This window comes from Lampris incognitus, chromosome 15 (genome assembly GCF_029633865.1).
Source record: "Lampris incognitus isolate fLamInc1 chromosome 15, fLamInc1.hap2, whole genome shotgun sequence".
Taxonomy (NCBI): Eukaryota; Metazoa; Chordata; class Actinopteri; order Lampriformes; family Lampridae; genus Lampris; species Lampris incognitus.
Window position 1 is genome coordinate 8,807,250 of NC_079225.1, and position 13,456 is coordinate 8,820,705.

A 13,456-nucleotide genomic window follows, 5' to 3' on the forward strand; every position below is an offset into this window, starting at 1 on the left:
CCCTCTCTTTCCTTGCTCTCCCTTAGGTGTCTCCTGTTCCTCCTTCCTAAAAACCTGGCTTTGCTCTGTTCTCACCTCATATGACCTTTGCTCCACTGGTCTGAGTACTGTCGCTCTCTGCCACCAGTGTCTATGCCCTGTCACTGGCTGGACCCTCACCTTGTCATTACGGTGCAGCTCTGTGAGATCCTTGGCTGAGGTGTTGTAGTATTTTGCCTTTCGGTTTTGGTTTTCGTTGACTGCCTCATGATGCATGTTTGTTCTAGGTCTCAACAGCGTTTCACTCATCAGCAGCAGTGTCTTTGTGCGTCTTCCCATGAGCACCATCGCGGGGCTGCTATCTGTGCCTTGTGATGGGGTATTACGGTGGTCTAGCAAGGCTAGATAAGCCATCAGTCTCTTGGCTGATTTCACTGCCCACTCCACTTTTCCATTACTCTGTGGATAGCCTGGAGAGGACATTTTGTGTGTGAAGTCCCAGTCCTTGCTGAAGCGTTTAAACTCTTCTGGTGTGTACTGAAGGCCGTTGTCTGAGTACACCGTGTCGAGTATACCGTATCTGGCAAAGTGTGATTTCAGCTTCCGAATCACTGTTTTCGACTGTTTATCTTTCTCCAACTGATCCACTTCCCAGAAGTTTGAGAGATAATCCACGTTGATCAAGTATTCTCTGTCACTAAATGAAAACAGATTGGTCCCTACCTTCTCCCAGGGGTGTTTTGGGCTTCGTGTGACCTCAAGGTCTCCTTTTGCTGCTTTACACCCCAAGCACTGCATGTGCTGCACTGTTCCATGTAGGTTTTCAGCTGTGCATTCATGCCAGGCCAGTAGACACACTCCTGGGCCTGTCTCAGACATCCCTGAATCCCTATATGGGAACAGGGTATTCTCTGCATTATCTCAGACCGAATGGCCGCAGGCACAACAACTCGCTCTCCCCTGAAGATAACCCCATGCTGCACACTAAGGTCGTCTCTGTGGTGGAAATACGTGCTCGCTGCCAAGGGCACCTCTTCTTTCACTGCTGGCCACCCCTGCTGAATCACCATCTTCTGCATCTGCAGGTCTGTGTCCAACTCTGTAGCACGCCGTAAGGACCGGAGCCTCTCGCTTGACACTGGCAGATAGTGCATCATGTTGATTGACTCTACTTCCACCTCCGCAGAGCCTCTGGTCTCCTTCCCTGTGAGATACGCCCTGCTTAGGGAGTCAGCCAGCACTAAATGTTTCCCTGGGCAGTATCGGAGTCTGACTTCATATCCCTGCAGGCCCATCAGCATGTGCTGCAGTCTTTTAGGTGCACTGAGCAGCGGTTTGGTCATTATGCTCTCGAGTGGCTTATGGTCGGACTGCAACTCTACAGGCCTCCCATAGGTGAACTGATGAAATCTCTCCATCCCAAAAAGCACCGCCAGTAGCTCCTTTTCGATCTTGAGCATAGCCTTTTTCTGTCTCGGTAAGGGCCCTGCTGGCATATGCGATCGGTTGTCCCAGCTGCATTAAGGCGGCTCCTAGCCCACTCTCTGAGGCATTGCACTGCAACACAAGCTGCTCCGCTGGGTTGTAGTATTTCAGTACTGCGGTCTGTGAGATTGTCTCCTTGATTTTTTTCGAATGCCTTTGTGTGTCTGTCTGTCCATTCCCATAACACATCTTTGTGTGTCAGCTCTCGCAGTGGTTCACAGAGGTTGGATGCATGGTCACAAAACTTTGCTAGGTAGTTAACCATGCCAAGAAAACGCTGTACCCCTCTCACATCTGTAGGGCGAGGCATCTCTTTGACCGCTGTTACCTTCCCTGGATCCACATTCAACCCATCTGACGACAGTATGTGGCCTATATAGGGCACCTCTTTAAGTCTGAGCTGCAGTTTATCTGGGTTCAGCTTCACATTGAGGTCCCTCCATCTTTCCAGTAGCCTCCTCAGTTTCATGTCATGGTCTTGTATAGCCCCTTGTCGTTCTCTCCCTCTCCCACAATCAGGATATCATCTGGAAGATCTCTGGCACTGGGCTTATCCCCATTGGCACATGTAGCCACCTGTAGTGCCCCCATAGGCATGGAGAAGGTTGTAAGGTAGCTGGATTCCTCATCCAGTTCAACATGCCAAAACCCATTCTTGACATCAACCACAGAGAACACGTGCCCTGTTCAAGTCTGGCAGCATGTCATCCATTGTGGCCAGCAGGTAGTGGCTCCTCTTGAGTGCTTTCTTTAGAGGCTTTGGGTCTATGCATACTCTCAAGCTCCCAGATGGCTTGCGCACCACCAGTAGGCTACTGATCCAGTCCATGCTTCTTTCAACTGGACATATGATCCCTCTCTGCTGTAGACTTGCGAGTTCCTCTTTTAGTGGGTTGTATAGTGCCACTGGAACCCTTCTCTTCGGTAGCTGTACCGGCTCTACGTGCTTGTCCACCTCCAGCTTCAGCTTGCCTGGCAGGACCCCATCTCCATGAAAACATCGGCGTATTCCTTTTTTATCTGCTCCTCTGACCAAGCCCCTGTTGTCTCGACTGCCAGTATGTTATAGTGTTGTACTGTGATCAACTCCATTGCCTGGATAGCTGTACTGCCTAGGATGGGTCTGTGTATGTCTTTGTCAACCACAATGAACTCCACCCTGTATGACTTCTTGTTGCATGAATTGGTCACTGTCAGTGTGCACTTCCCGCTAGTGTGAGGGTGCTCTTATTGTACATCACCAACACTCGGCTGCATGTCTCTAGGTGCATGCCCTGTGTGAGGCTTACAGGGATGACGTTGCAACTAGCACCACAGTCCAGCTGAAATCTGATTGGTTTTCTGTTCACCAGCATGGTTGCATACAGCGTAGTACCAGGTTCTGTGGTTGTCTTCTGAACCATATCGACAGTCTCTGACCCTGGGCTTAACATTATACACAGCACAACTCCCTCACTTTCTGACTCTTCTGCAGCATGTTCCATTGACAGGACCCTGTTTTTCTTAGCCGACCCCATCCTTTTGCAGACTGTGGCAAAGTGATTGCTTTTCCCACAGCCCTTCCACGTTTTCCCATATGCAGGGCATTTCTCTTTTTTCCTCTCATGTCTCCATCCACAGTATCTGCATTGGATAGTGTTCACCTCCTCACTGGGGTCTGTCCGTCTTGGTCTGTCTTTTTGTGACACTGTGTGGACTGCTTGTGCACTCTGAGCCTGTATGGCCTTGGCTCTTTGCCTGGAGAGCTCTGCCACTCTTCCAATTCAATTCAATTCAATTCAATTCAATGTATTGTCATTAAAAACAATGTGCAGGCACATGTTAAAAATGAAATGAGGGCTGTGGCCTCACCAAACAGTGCAAGACAGACACAGACAAACACAGCAAACACAGTATAAGATACACACACATGAAGACCAAAAGCTAAAAATAAGTTAAAAGAGAGCTGGAGTACAAAATATTTAAAAAATATCTACAGACATTCAGTGGGTAGCCAGGTTCAGGTGGGCAACAGCTTGGGGAAAGAAGCTGTTTTGAGCCTGGTAGTGCGGGCTCTGAGGCTCCTGTAGCGCCTCCCAGAGCGCAGGGGGGAGAACAGTCCATGGTTGGGGTGGGTGGGATCTCTGCTGATGCTCAGACCCCTTCGAAGGCAGCGTTTGTGATAAATGTCTTTTATGGCTGGGAGCTGGGTACCGGTGATATGCTGGGCCGCCTTGACGACCCGCTGCAGAGCTTTCTGGTCTACTGAGATGTAGTTGCTGTACCACACTGAGATGCAGCTGGTCAGGATGCTCTCTATGTTGCAGTGGTAGAAGTTGGTGAGAATTTTGGGGGATAGACGGGCGCTCCTCAGCCAATCTGCATACATTTGTCCAAAGTCAGATCTGTCTCTCTGAGTAAATGTTCCCTCAGACAAGAATCCCATGTCCCAAACACTATCCTATCCCTGATAAGAGAGTCTGTGATATTTCCAAAGTTGCATGTAACAGCCAGGGTTCTTAACTCAGTGAGATGTTTGTCAAAACTCTCATCCTGTCCCTGACAACGTGTGAAAAAGTTATATTTGTCCATTGTTTCATTTTTCTTAAGGTCACAAAATGCAGTTAATGCTGTGAGTACTTCTTCCACAAAAAGGTTGTCTCTTGTACTACCAACCCCAAGTGTTTCACATATCTCTCTCTCTTTCCCCCTGATCAAATAGTACAGCAATTCCAGTTTAACAGTCTCTTCCTTTTCCTCCATTGTAAGGCCCATATATAACGTGAATTCCTCCCTCCATCTTTTCCAGGTAAGGGCTAGATTACCTTCCTCAAAGTCTCTTTCCTGTAGGTTTCAATGCGCTCTCCATGGTTGCTATGGTGACGTTAGCTACTCACGCACTCTGACTCTGTAACTTCTCCGGCTGGCGGGGAGTAATTACCTTGTCCTAGCTAGCATCTGGTTGCACTTGCTAACTTAGTTTTCTCAAAGGCGATCGTTGCACTTCCAAACATCTTCCAGCCATGGCCTCCAGGTTTCATACCGCTGCCACCATGTTTCAGTAAGTTTGTCTCTATAAATATGACAGAGACCGAATGTAAAGTTAACTTCTTTACTGAAATCGTCAAGAATACAATGCGGCTGGCGCCAAGCACATAACAACAAAGCGAACGTGTGCCACACTCAAGTTTCCTACTAGGAACAAACATCAAACTCAAAAGTTCCACTGAGAAATAACATATATTGTTACACCGGACACAGCAGACCGGGCTCCCCGGGCCGATCCAGCGCCAGCTCTCCCAGCCAGACACCCTCGGCACACCACACGACGACACTAAAACACAGTCAACGCTAGGCGAGGCCTCCACCAGACCGCCCTCGGTGTTATCGGAATTGCCAGTCTGTATGGGCTAGCAGTTAGCTTAGCCTGCCCCGCTTCCGCGTCCCGTCAGACCGCCCTCGGTGCTTCCTTTTCGGGCACAGCTCCAGGAGAGGCCGCGGTCCGGGCCCACCGGACGCGGCAGACCAAGCTCTCCCAACCGATCCAACGCCAGCTCTCCCAGCCATCAAATGGGGAAAAAAAATCCAAGATCAAAATAAAAACCTCACAAAAGACACAAACTTAGACGTAGACATGAACAAAGACACTGCATAGTCGGTACTGGGTGAAGCTGCTGCAGATGTGAGTTCGTGCCGCCATGGAGAGATGCATACAATCACATGGTTTCTGGGTTTATCAATAGCGTTCTTGGTTGTATTATAAACAAGACATATGTTTTGGTTGTGAAAGTTGGGCATTCTCAACGGATGAATGATCCACGTGTCCAGCTGTGGGGTAGTTCTTTCTGCCCACTGTACTGGTTGTATGGCCAGATTGGGCGAATGTTGCTCGCACACAGCAAGTGTGTTGTTTTATGCAGAAGTGTGGATGTGACTTAATGGCAAACTATCATGCACTCAAGTGAACTGTACGTGGCTTTTGCCTCCATATGTCAAGCACATTGGATACGCAGAGGTAAATGCCACTCGTTTTAACTCTGCTAAAAAACTGAAGGAAGATATGGAGCACTCATTAAACACAATGAACACCAACGAAGCTGCGACTACCGAGAAGAGAAGAGCTCTGAGAAGGCAACGGAAACTAAAGAGCCGAGTAAAGCTGAAGTCGAAGAGTTTTACAGCTCTCCGAGTCAATGCAAGGTAAAGCCCGCCTGTCTTTCAGTCATTTCACCTTATTCAGAGTCGTTTCTGTCAAAATCAAGGAATGTAAAATCAACCAGAGACCTTTTCGATGAAAAGTTTTCCGCTCTTGGGTATCACGAGCTTCTCAGGGAGTGCCACAAAGTAGAGCTGAACATCGCAGACCAGGATGCGAAAGTTATGAGAAGGGAAACAATTTCACAGTCAAAGGGAAGTGGTTTATATAAGCAGAGCCAGAAGGGTTGGTTCATGGAAGTGTTATGCAGCTTGTCATACTGACCCGGCCCGACCATCTCGGTCACTCATCAAGGCTATAAGCTGTTTTTAAATTCAGCACAGCAGCTAACAAGGCATGGATGTGACCGTTACGTTCCCCGTTAAAGGTCCAGGGGATGAGGGGAAGTAACAAAGAACATAAAAAAGTGTCCCAGGGGAATAAGAGAGGTGGGACGTGGAACCAGGCGTAAACACAGATTTATTTACAAGTATTAACCTTCAGCCAAACTATAGAATAAAAAGGCAACTAGAGATGCTGGCTCTTAACTAACCCGGCTTTAACAAAACAAACTCGGATCAAAAAGAAAGAAACAAGAACACTAACATCGTTTTCACCTCCTTCTCAAGGAGTATAGAGTACTGACACAAGAGCTCGCTCTCTGGTTGACAACAATGGTCGGTCTCGGTCTCGGTCTCGGTCTCTCTCTCTCTCTCTCTCTACCAACAATGGCCCACTGGCACTGTTGGGTGTCTCTCTCCAGGGTATATACCCAGCTGATGAGGAATTGGGGTCACCTGGGCTTAATCAGCAGTTCCACAGGAGACGGGGCATTACCCCCTCCCATAACAACAAACCCCAGGTTTGTATATAAGAGGGTAATTGCACATGCACATAACACACGGCACTGGGGCCGTAACAGTGACCACGAGGATCTTGCTATTTCCGAACATGAAAAGTTGATGAACCCTCTGCACAACAATTTCAAGGTTTCAAAATGTGGCACATTTGTCGACAGAGACTTCCTGTTTCTCCACGCAACACCAGACTTCCTTTGTTCCTGTGACTGTTGTGCTGAGGGGTGTGGGGAGGTGAAATTCCCTTTTTGTGCTGAGGGCATGGATTTTGAATCATACACTCAAAATAAGTCGTGTTTGGAAAGGGTCGGCTCAAAATATGTGCTGAGAAGGAACCACAGCCGTTATTGTCAGGTTCAGCAGCCACTTCCTGCAGTCGGTCGTTCACATTGTGACCTTGTTGTCTGTGCCTTCCCAGAAGACATGACAGGTTTGGTTCACGAGAGAATCGTGCCAGATCCAAATCTTTGGGGCGAGTGTGAACCAAAGGTGTCATTACTTTGGAGGATCTGTGTTTTACCGGAAATACTTGGACGGTGGTGCAGAAGGAAACATCTGGAAATAGAGGGCAACAGAGACACAGATGGATATTGTTATTACAAGCGAAATACATCAGAAGAAATTGTTTGTTGAAAAAACGAATCTTGCCCTGTTTCAGTTTCCCCTCTCTCGCCTCTTTATACAGGAAGCTCCAGAGACACGGTGCTGCCCCCACGGCAGAAAACCTCCTGACTTTAAGCCAAAGAAAAGCCCAACCAAGCAAACACCCACAAATGAAAGTTATGCAGCAAAGGCAGTGAACTTAGAACAGATTTGTATTTTTGGAAAAACGCCCAACATCCGTGAGAAACTGTTGCAATGCCACGACCAGCGTTGTCCCCAGGGAACGTGTCTCCATCTTGGCTGTTCGGGCTACAAAAGCTGCCAAGCGATGCCAGAACCGCGAGGATTTGCCCGCAATGCCACGTGAGTGGCAAACCGAGAAACGAAGCTGTTTACATAGGAACAGAATTACCTGCAAATTCTGAACCCACCTCTGAAGAGGAACCGGAGTTATTGTCGTGCAATGGAAATGGTGAATCTGAGACAGTGTCGTCGTTAGCTGTGTTGGGGGAGCGAGAACTTAGATGAACAGAATCATCGTTCGGTTGCTCTATCACCTCGGGCCTGCATTTCATCTCTTTTTCCGCTCTGGGTTTCAGATTTGTCATGTCCCGGGTTCCCAGCTCGGTACCCAGTCAGGACTCCATCTCTCCCACGGCTGTGCAGCTGCTCCACTCAAAAGCTGCTCACCGCAAACACCACCGTTTTCCAAAACCTTCTCGGTTGGGCCTTCTAGACGGATAGCAGCAGGCCACAGCCTACGTCGCTCGGCTGACGGTTCTTCGGCTCGTTCTCCTTGGTGCCTGGTGTTTCTGGAAGACGACAAAACGACGAGTGTTCACACGTATCACTATTACTACCACGTTTGTAGATTAAACAAAATGAAGGCATGTCTGATGAAAGCGTTCTTGTCCTCCAACATGGCCGACAGTACATTTTTGGTGACTTTTGGTCACGTGGTCAAACCCACACCATAAACAAACCTGTAAGGCAGAAAGGGCAAATAAAACCAACTTCAAGATGTAATGGACAAATCTCCACCCGCAGGAGCTCGCCAGCCTGCTCTCGCTCTCGCTCGCTGCCGTGTGGCTGCCCCAAGACAACCCGGCAGCAAAGATGAGTAACGATCTAGCACATTTTCTCTAGTAGTAATATAGGTAACAGCCCTAATATAGAACACAAATAGATATATTTTATGACTTACTTATGAATAAAGGCAAGTTTCCTTACATTGCAGGAAGCAAAGAATCTTCCAGGGTAGAAAATAGACCCAACAAATGCGTTTCTAACCAGGGAATGGAGGATGTACCTGAACCAATATATTTCATGGACATACCTCTCATCACATTTGGTGATTAAAAGTGTTGGTGTATGTGGGTCAGATTGCTTTTATATCGTCGCCTTCTTAAAATAATGGCCTAAGTCATATTTTCAAGTTTTTCAAAAAGACAGACTAAACTGACAAGTGTTGTTTCAGTTTCAGTTTCTTCCACGTCTAGTTGGTGCCGCTCCACCTCTCGCACCAGCTCAGGCTCCTTCCCTGCCAGAATAAACTGACACATTGTGTTTCAGTTTCAGTTTATTCTGTTTTTTGAAAAACTTTGAACACATGACTTAGGCCATTATTTTAAGAAGGCGACGATGTGATATTTTGTTTTAACAACGCATTCACTTTTCTTCAGCAGATAAGTGGGTTTGTATCGACACTATCGTGTTGGCTTCACAAAATTAGATGTAATAAATCCTCTGTAAAACAACTGTCAATCAAATCACATGCAGGAGGTAAGGGCATCCCACCTCTTGTAGAAGTTTGCCCCTGCAGTCATCAGGCCAAATAAGGTGGTGATCTTATTGGGGACGTAATCCTGCAGGGAGGCTGTAGTGGAACAAAAGGGGCACAGTTAGCGGAGGGCAACTCTTGACCAATCTCACACCCCTGTCAAACGGCATGACGGGGATTAGCGGGCTTTACGCAGACCTCGTGCATGCCTCCGCTGGGGCAACAGTTCTGCTTTAACTGCACACTCGGCCCATATCTCACGACCAAGTATTGCAGTAGCTACACGGGACAACAACTACATTCACATTGCTCCATCATTGGATAATAGCATGTGGTGTCAAACCGGCCCGCTAGAGCACACAGCATGGGTAACACACTACATAGTAGGGTAAACACACTACATACACACTACATAGTAGGGTAAACACACTACATAGTAGGGTAAACACACTACATACACACTACATAGTAGGGTAAACACAGTACATAGTAGGGTAAACACACTACATACACACTACATAGTAGGGTAAACACACTACATGCACACTACATAGTAGGGTAAACACACTACATACACACTACATAGTAGGATAAACACACTATATAGTAGGGTAAACACACTACATACACACTACATAGTAGGGTAAACACACTACATAGTAGGGTAAACACACTACATACACACTACATAGTAGAATAAACACACTATATACACACTACATAGTAGGGTAAACACACTACATAGTAGGGTAAACACACTACATACACACTACATAGTAGGGTAAACACACTACATACATACTACATAGTAGGGTAAACACACTACATACACACTACATAGTAGGGTAAACACACTACATACACACTAAATAGTAGGGTAAACACACTACATACACACTACATAGTAGGGTAAACACACTACATACACACTACATAGTAGGGTAAACACACTACATAGTAGGATAAACACACTATATACACACTACATAGTAGGGTAAACACACAACATAGTAGGGTAAACACACTACATACACACTACATAGTAGGGTAAACACACTACATACATACTACATAGTAGGGTAAATACACTACATACATAATACATAGTAGGGTAAACACACTACATAGTAGGGTAAACACACTACATACACACTACATAGTAGGGTAAACACACTACATAGTAGGGTATAGTAGTATTTAGCAGGAGGGGGTTCCGCTCAGCCGGGAATTATACATTCGCTTTACACTGTACCACTAACTGCACTTGTTCCCTTCACTAATGCAAAGATAAAGCCAATTCTCACCTTCCGCTTCCTTTTTGGCATTTTGTAGAAGAATCTTGCCAAAGTTGACCAACAGAGTCAAACCACCGGTCAGACGCTCCTTTGACACGTCCTCCGCCATGTCTGCGCTGTCTACGTCACGGGTTTATTTTGGGTCTACGTCACGGTGCGGAGGGAGATGAAACAGCTATGACGCGGCCTCTGACGACAGGGATCGCGTGATACACCAGGGGGCGTTTATCTCTGCGTGTTTGTGAATTAAGACGCCGCCTGGTGGTGGACATAAAAATGTGCTAATGTAGCTGAGTCAGTACGTTGTTCATGTTATCTTTATTTCATATCGTCACCTTCTTAAAATGATGGCCTGAGTCATATTTTCAAGTTAAAAAAAAAACAGAATAAACTGACAAATTTTGTTTCAGTTTCAGTTTATTTGGGGGGGGGGGTTAAACTTGAAAATACGACATAGGCCATTATTTTAAGAAGGTGACGATATTTCTTTCTCTAGGTGAACATTCTCGAAACCTGTGTGTAATATTTTGTGTTGTAGTCTGTATATCACCAACTTTATGTTTAATGAATGAATATGTAGTTCCGGTTTACCTGTTGTAGCAAGGGGGACTTCAATTGGTGATACACAAGAGACGCAGTAGCTGCCCGATCTCGCTCAACAGTAGCGATTGACTGATGTGAGTTGCGCATGCGCACGGTCGACTTCGCGCAGCGATGGTGAAGCTAGCTAGAGAGCGAATGAAGAGAGGGAGCGCCGGTAGCGACAACAAACGTTTGTCAAAGGCTTTGAATCACCACAACCACGACAGGACGAGAAGTTCTTCGTCATACATTCATAACTGTGCAAAAGGAATGTCAGGCTGGCACACCACCAAACGTTTAAATTCCTGTCGCGGTTTTTCTATAGCCCGGATAACTATGGATGGAGGCGGGGACTTTTAGGTGCGACAAACCGGGCTTCACCACCGTTAGCTAGATAGCTGCGCCAATGCTAGGGCTAGCCTGCTAGTTAGCTAGTTAGCCGTGTGCTAATGGGTTAGCAAGCTCACCTTGGGACCAGGGCTGGTGATGGAACAGGGCGGCTGAGCTCTAGGCGGGGCGGGAGATGGATGGCTGCTCTCCGGGGTGCGTCTCTCTCTCTCTCTCTGTACTCTGGCTCCGGTGTGACCGGGTGAATGTCTCTCTCAGTCTCTCTGGGGAAGCTCTCGGGGGTAGTTAGCTAGCTACAGGTACCGAGGCAGTCTGCTGCTAACACTACCACTGCTAGCTACCGTATCTACTGTCTAGCCCAGGATACGCTAGGTTTCCCTGCTCTATCCCACGCTAAGGTGACAGTCTACGATATGGTTACTAAACAGTTCTGGCGCTTTGTCTCTCCCGCGGTGTCTAATATAGTTGCGTCTGTGACAGCGCCAGCTAACCTGTGATTGGTCCTCTAGCTGCACGAGCCCAGTGCAACATTCCAAGTACATCCCCAGGCATTTCCCACTACACTGCCCCCCTCCAGCACTGTTGAGTCCCTTCAACATAAATGAACAACAGACTACAAAGATCAGTCTGATTAATCTAACACGATAAACGGGACAGAACACCCGCGAAATGAACTAGGCCCGGAACAAAGGGCGTCAAACAAATGTGGGTGGTCGCTATCCATACTGGACTCTTGTGACTAGCCTAGTAACCCCCAAGTCAACTAGTCACGTCCGTCAAAGTTAGTCTAGGAGCCAGGCGGGCCTCCGGACTGGCCCGCCCCGTCTGGTGGTGTACGGGAGATGGGACTCAGTGGCGTCGGCTTCGTCTCCTTCTGGGTCAGGGGCGTTGGACTGCCCGCCCGGAGCACAGACTGCTGTCCCACGACGTTGGGTGATTGTCGACTCGCCTGAAGAGTAGCTGGCAGCAGTGTGTTGGAGCGGCTGGAACCGAGCCGGGGAGCCTGGTGTGCTGGGTCCTCCATCGTCGTTTGCGTGGAACAGGTCCTCCAGCCGGAGATCAAGGTCTTCATCGATCTCCTCCTGCTCTGTCACTCCTTCGTACTCCTCTGTTCTCTGCGCCCCCGGCTCCTCCATGTCAGCAGCGGGAGGACCTCCTTCAGGTGTTTCCTGCGGCCCTATGGCTGGTGCTGGAGCAGACAACAGAGCATGGCGCCTCCGCTGAATCCAGACCGGCACGTCGTCTGAGAGGTAGGGTAGCAGTCGATCGTGGTGGAGGACTCTCTCCTTACGACCTTCCTGGACTCTGTACAAGACGTCTCCCATCTTCTCTGTGATGAGGCCGGGACCTCTCCACCGTGGCTTCAACTTTGGAGATTGACCCTTCTTCCTGGTGTCGTCCCGGACATACACTAGATCTCCAGGGTGAAATGTGCGTTGTCGAGCACGTAGGTCGTGGTCCTTCTTTCTAACTAACACCACTGGAGAGGCCCATTCCGAAGTGGATGGTGTAATCACTCCGGCCTCTAGCATGCTCTTCAGGTGCCGCTCCTCTTCTTGTTGAAAGCCCAGGGGCGTGCGCCGAGCCGGTTGTCGGACAGGTTGGCCTTCGCTAGTGTTGATTCGGTGCTGGACCGCATCGAAGCGCCCCAGGTCCGCGTCACTGGCCGCGAACACGCCCTGGTGTTCAATCAGGAGTTGTTGCAGGGCCCTCCGCTGATCCTCATCCAACCCTTCACTAGCGGACTCATACAGGGACGACAGATGGTCGGGCAGACCCATAGTTGGTGACGACTCCATCCGTCGGACTGTGGCTGGTTCATTTTTTCGGCTCATGTCGTCCTCTTGTGGGGCCTGAAGCTCCTCTTCCGCCTCCACTAGCACGCCGAGGCAGGCTCCTTTCTTCAGCCTAACTTCTTTCGGCATCAGGTTACACAGTCGCACAGGGACGTGTGGGGCAACGTTGACCAACACACTGCCAGATGAAACTCCCTCGGTGAGGCCAGCAGGCTCCAGGACGGCGGAGACACCTGCCTTGGGGCTTTCCACCACACCCCAGACGTCCTGCTCGCTCTCCGCTGATAGTGTCAAAGAGTCCTGCAGCAGTACGCGAGAGACGGCGTACTCCCCCACGGACGTACCCACGATAACTGTGGCCACTGGCTCCCCTTCGACGTAGACCTGGCCTCCCCCGGATACAGTGACATGAGCGGCCAACATGAGATCTAGGCCCAGGAGGAAGGGGTCGCGGATGGGCGCGACGAACACATCCCATTCGATGGTCTTGGGGCCCAAGCGGATGGTCACCCTATACTTCGGGGTTTCAGCCATGTCTTTACCCTCTTCAGCGTTAC

General features: G+C 48.7%; 1 protein-coding gene across 2 annotated transcripts in view; it reads right to left on the reverse strand.

The window, feature by feature from the left end:
• The window catches only part of selenol (selenoprotein L), a 42,271-nt gene extending 36,455 nt beyond the window's left edge, over nucleotides 1-5,816 (reverse strand). Inside the window, exon 1 of one of the 2 annotated variants that reach the window (XM_056294799.1) lies at nucleotides 5,728-5,816. The gene's annotated coding sequence lies outside the window, so the exon portion shown is untranslated. The remainder of the gene's footprint in view (nucleotides 1-5,727) is intronic. The other variant, XM_056294798.1, reaches the window with a different exon arrangement.
• Nucleotides 5,817-13,456: the final 7,640 nt, after the last annotated feature.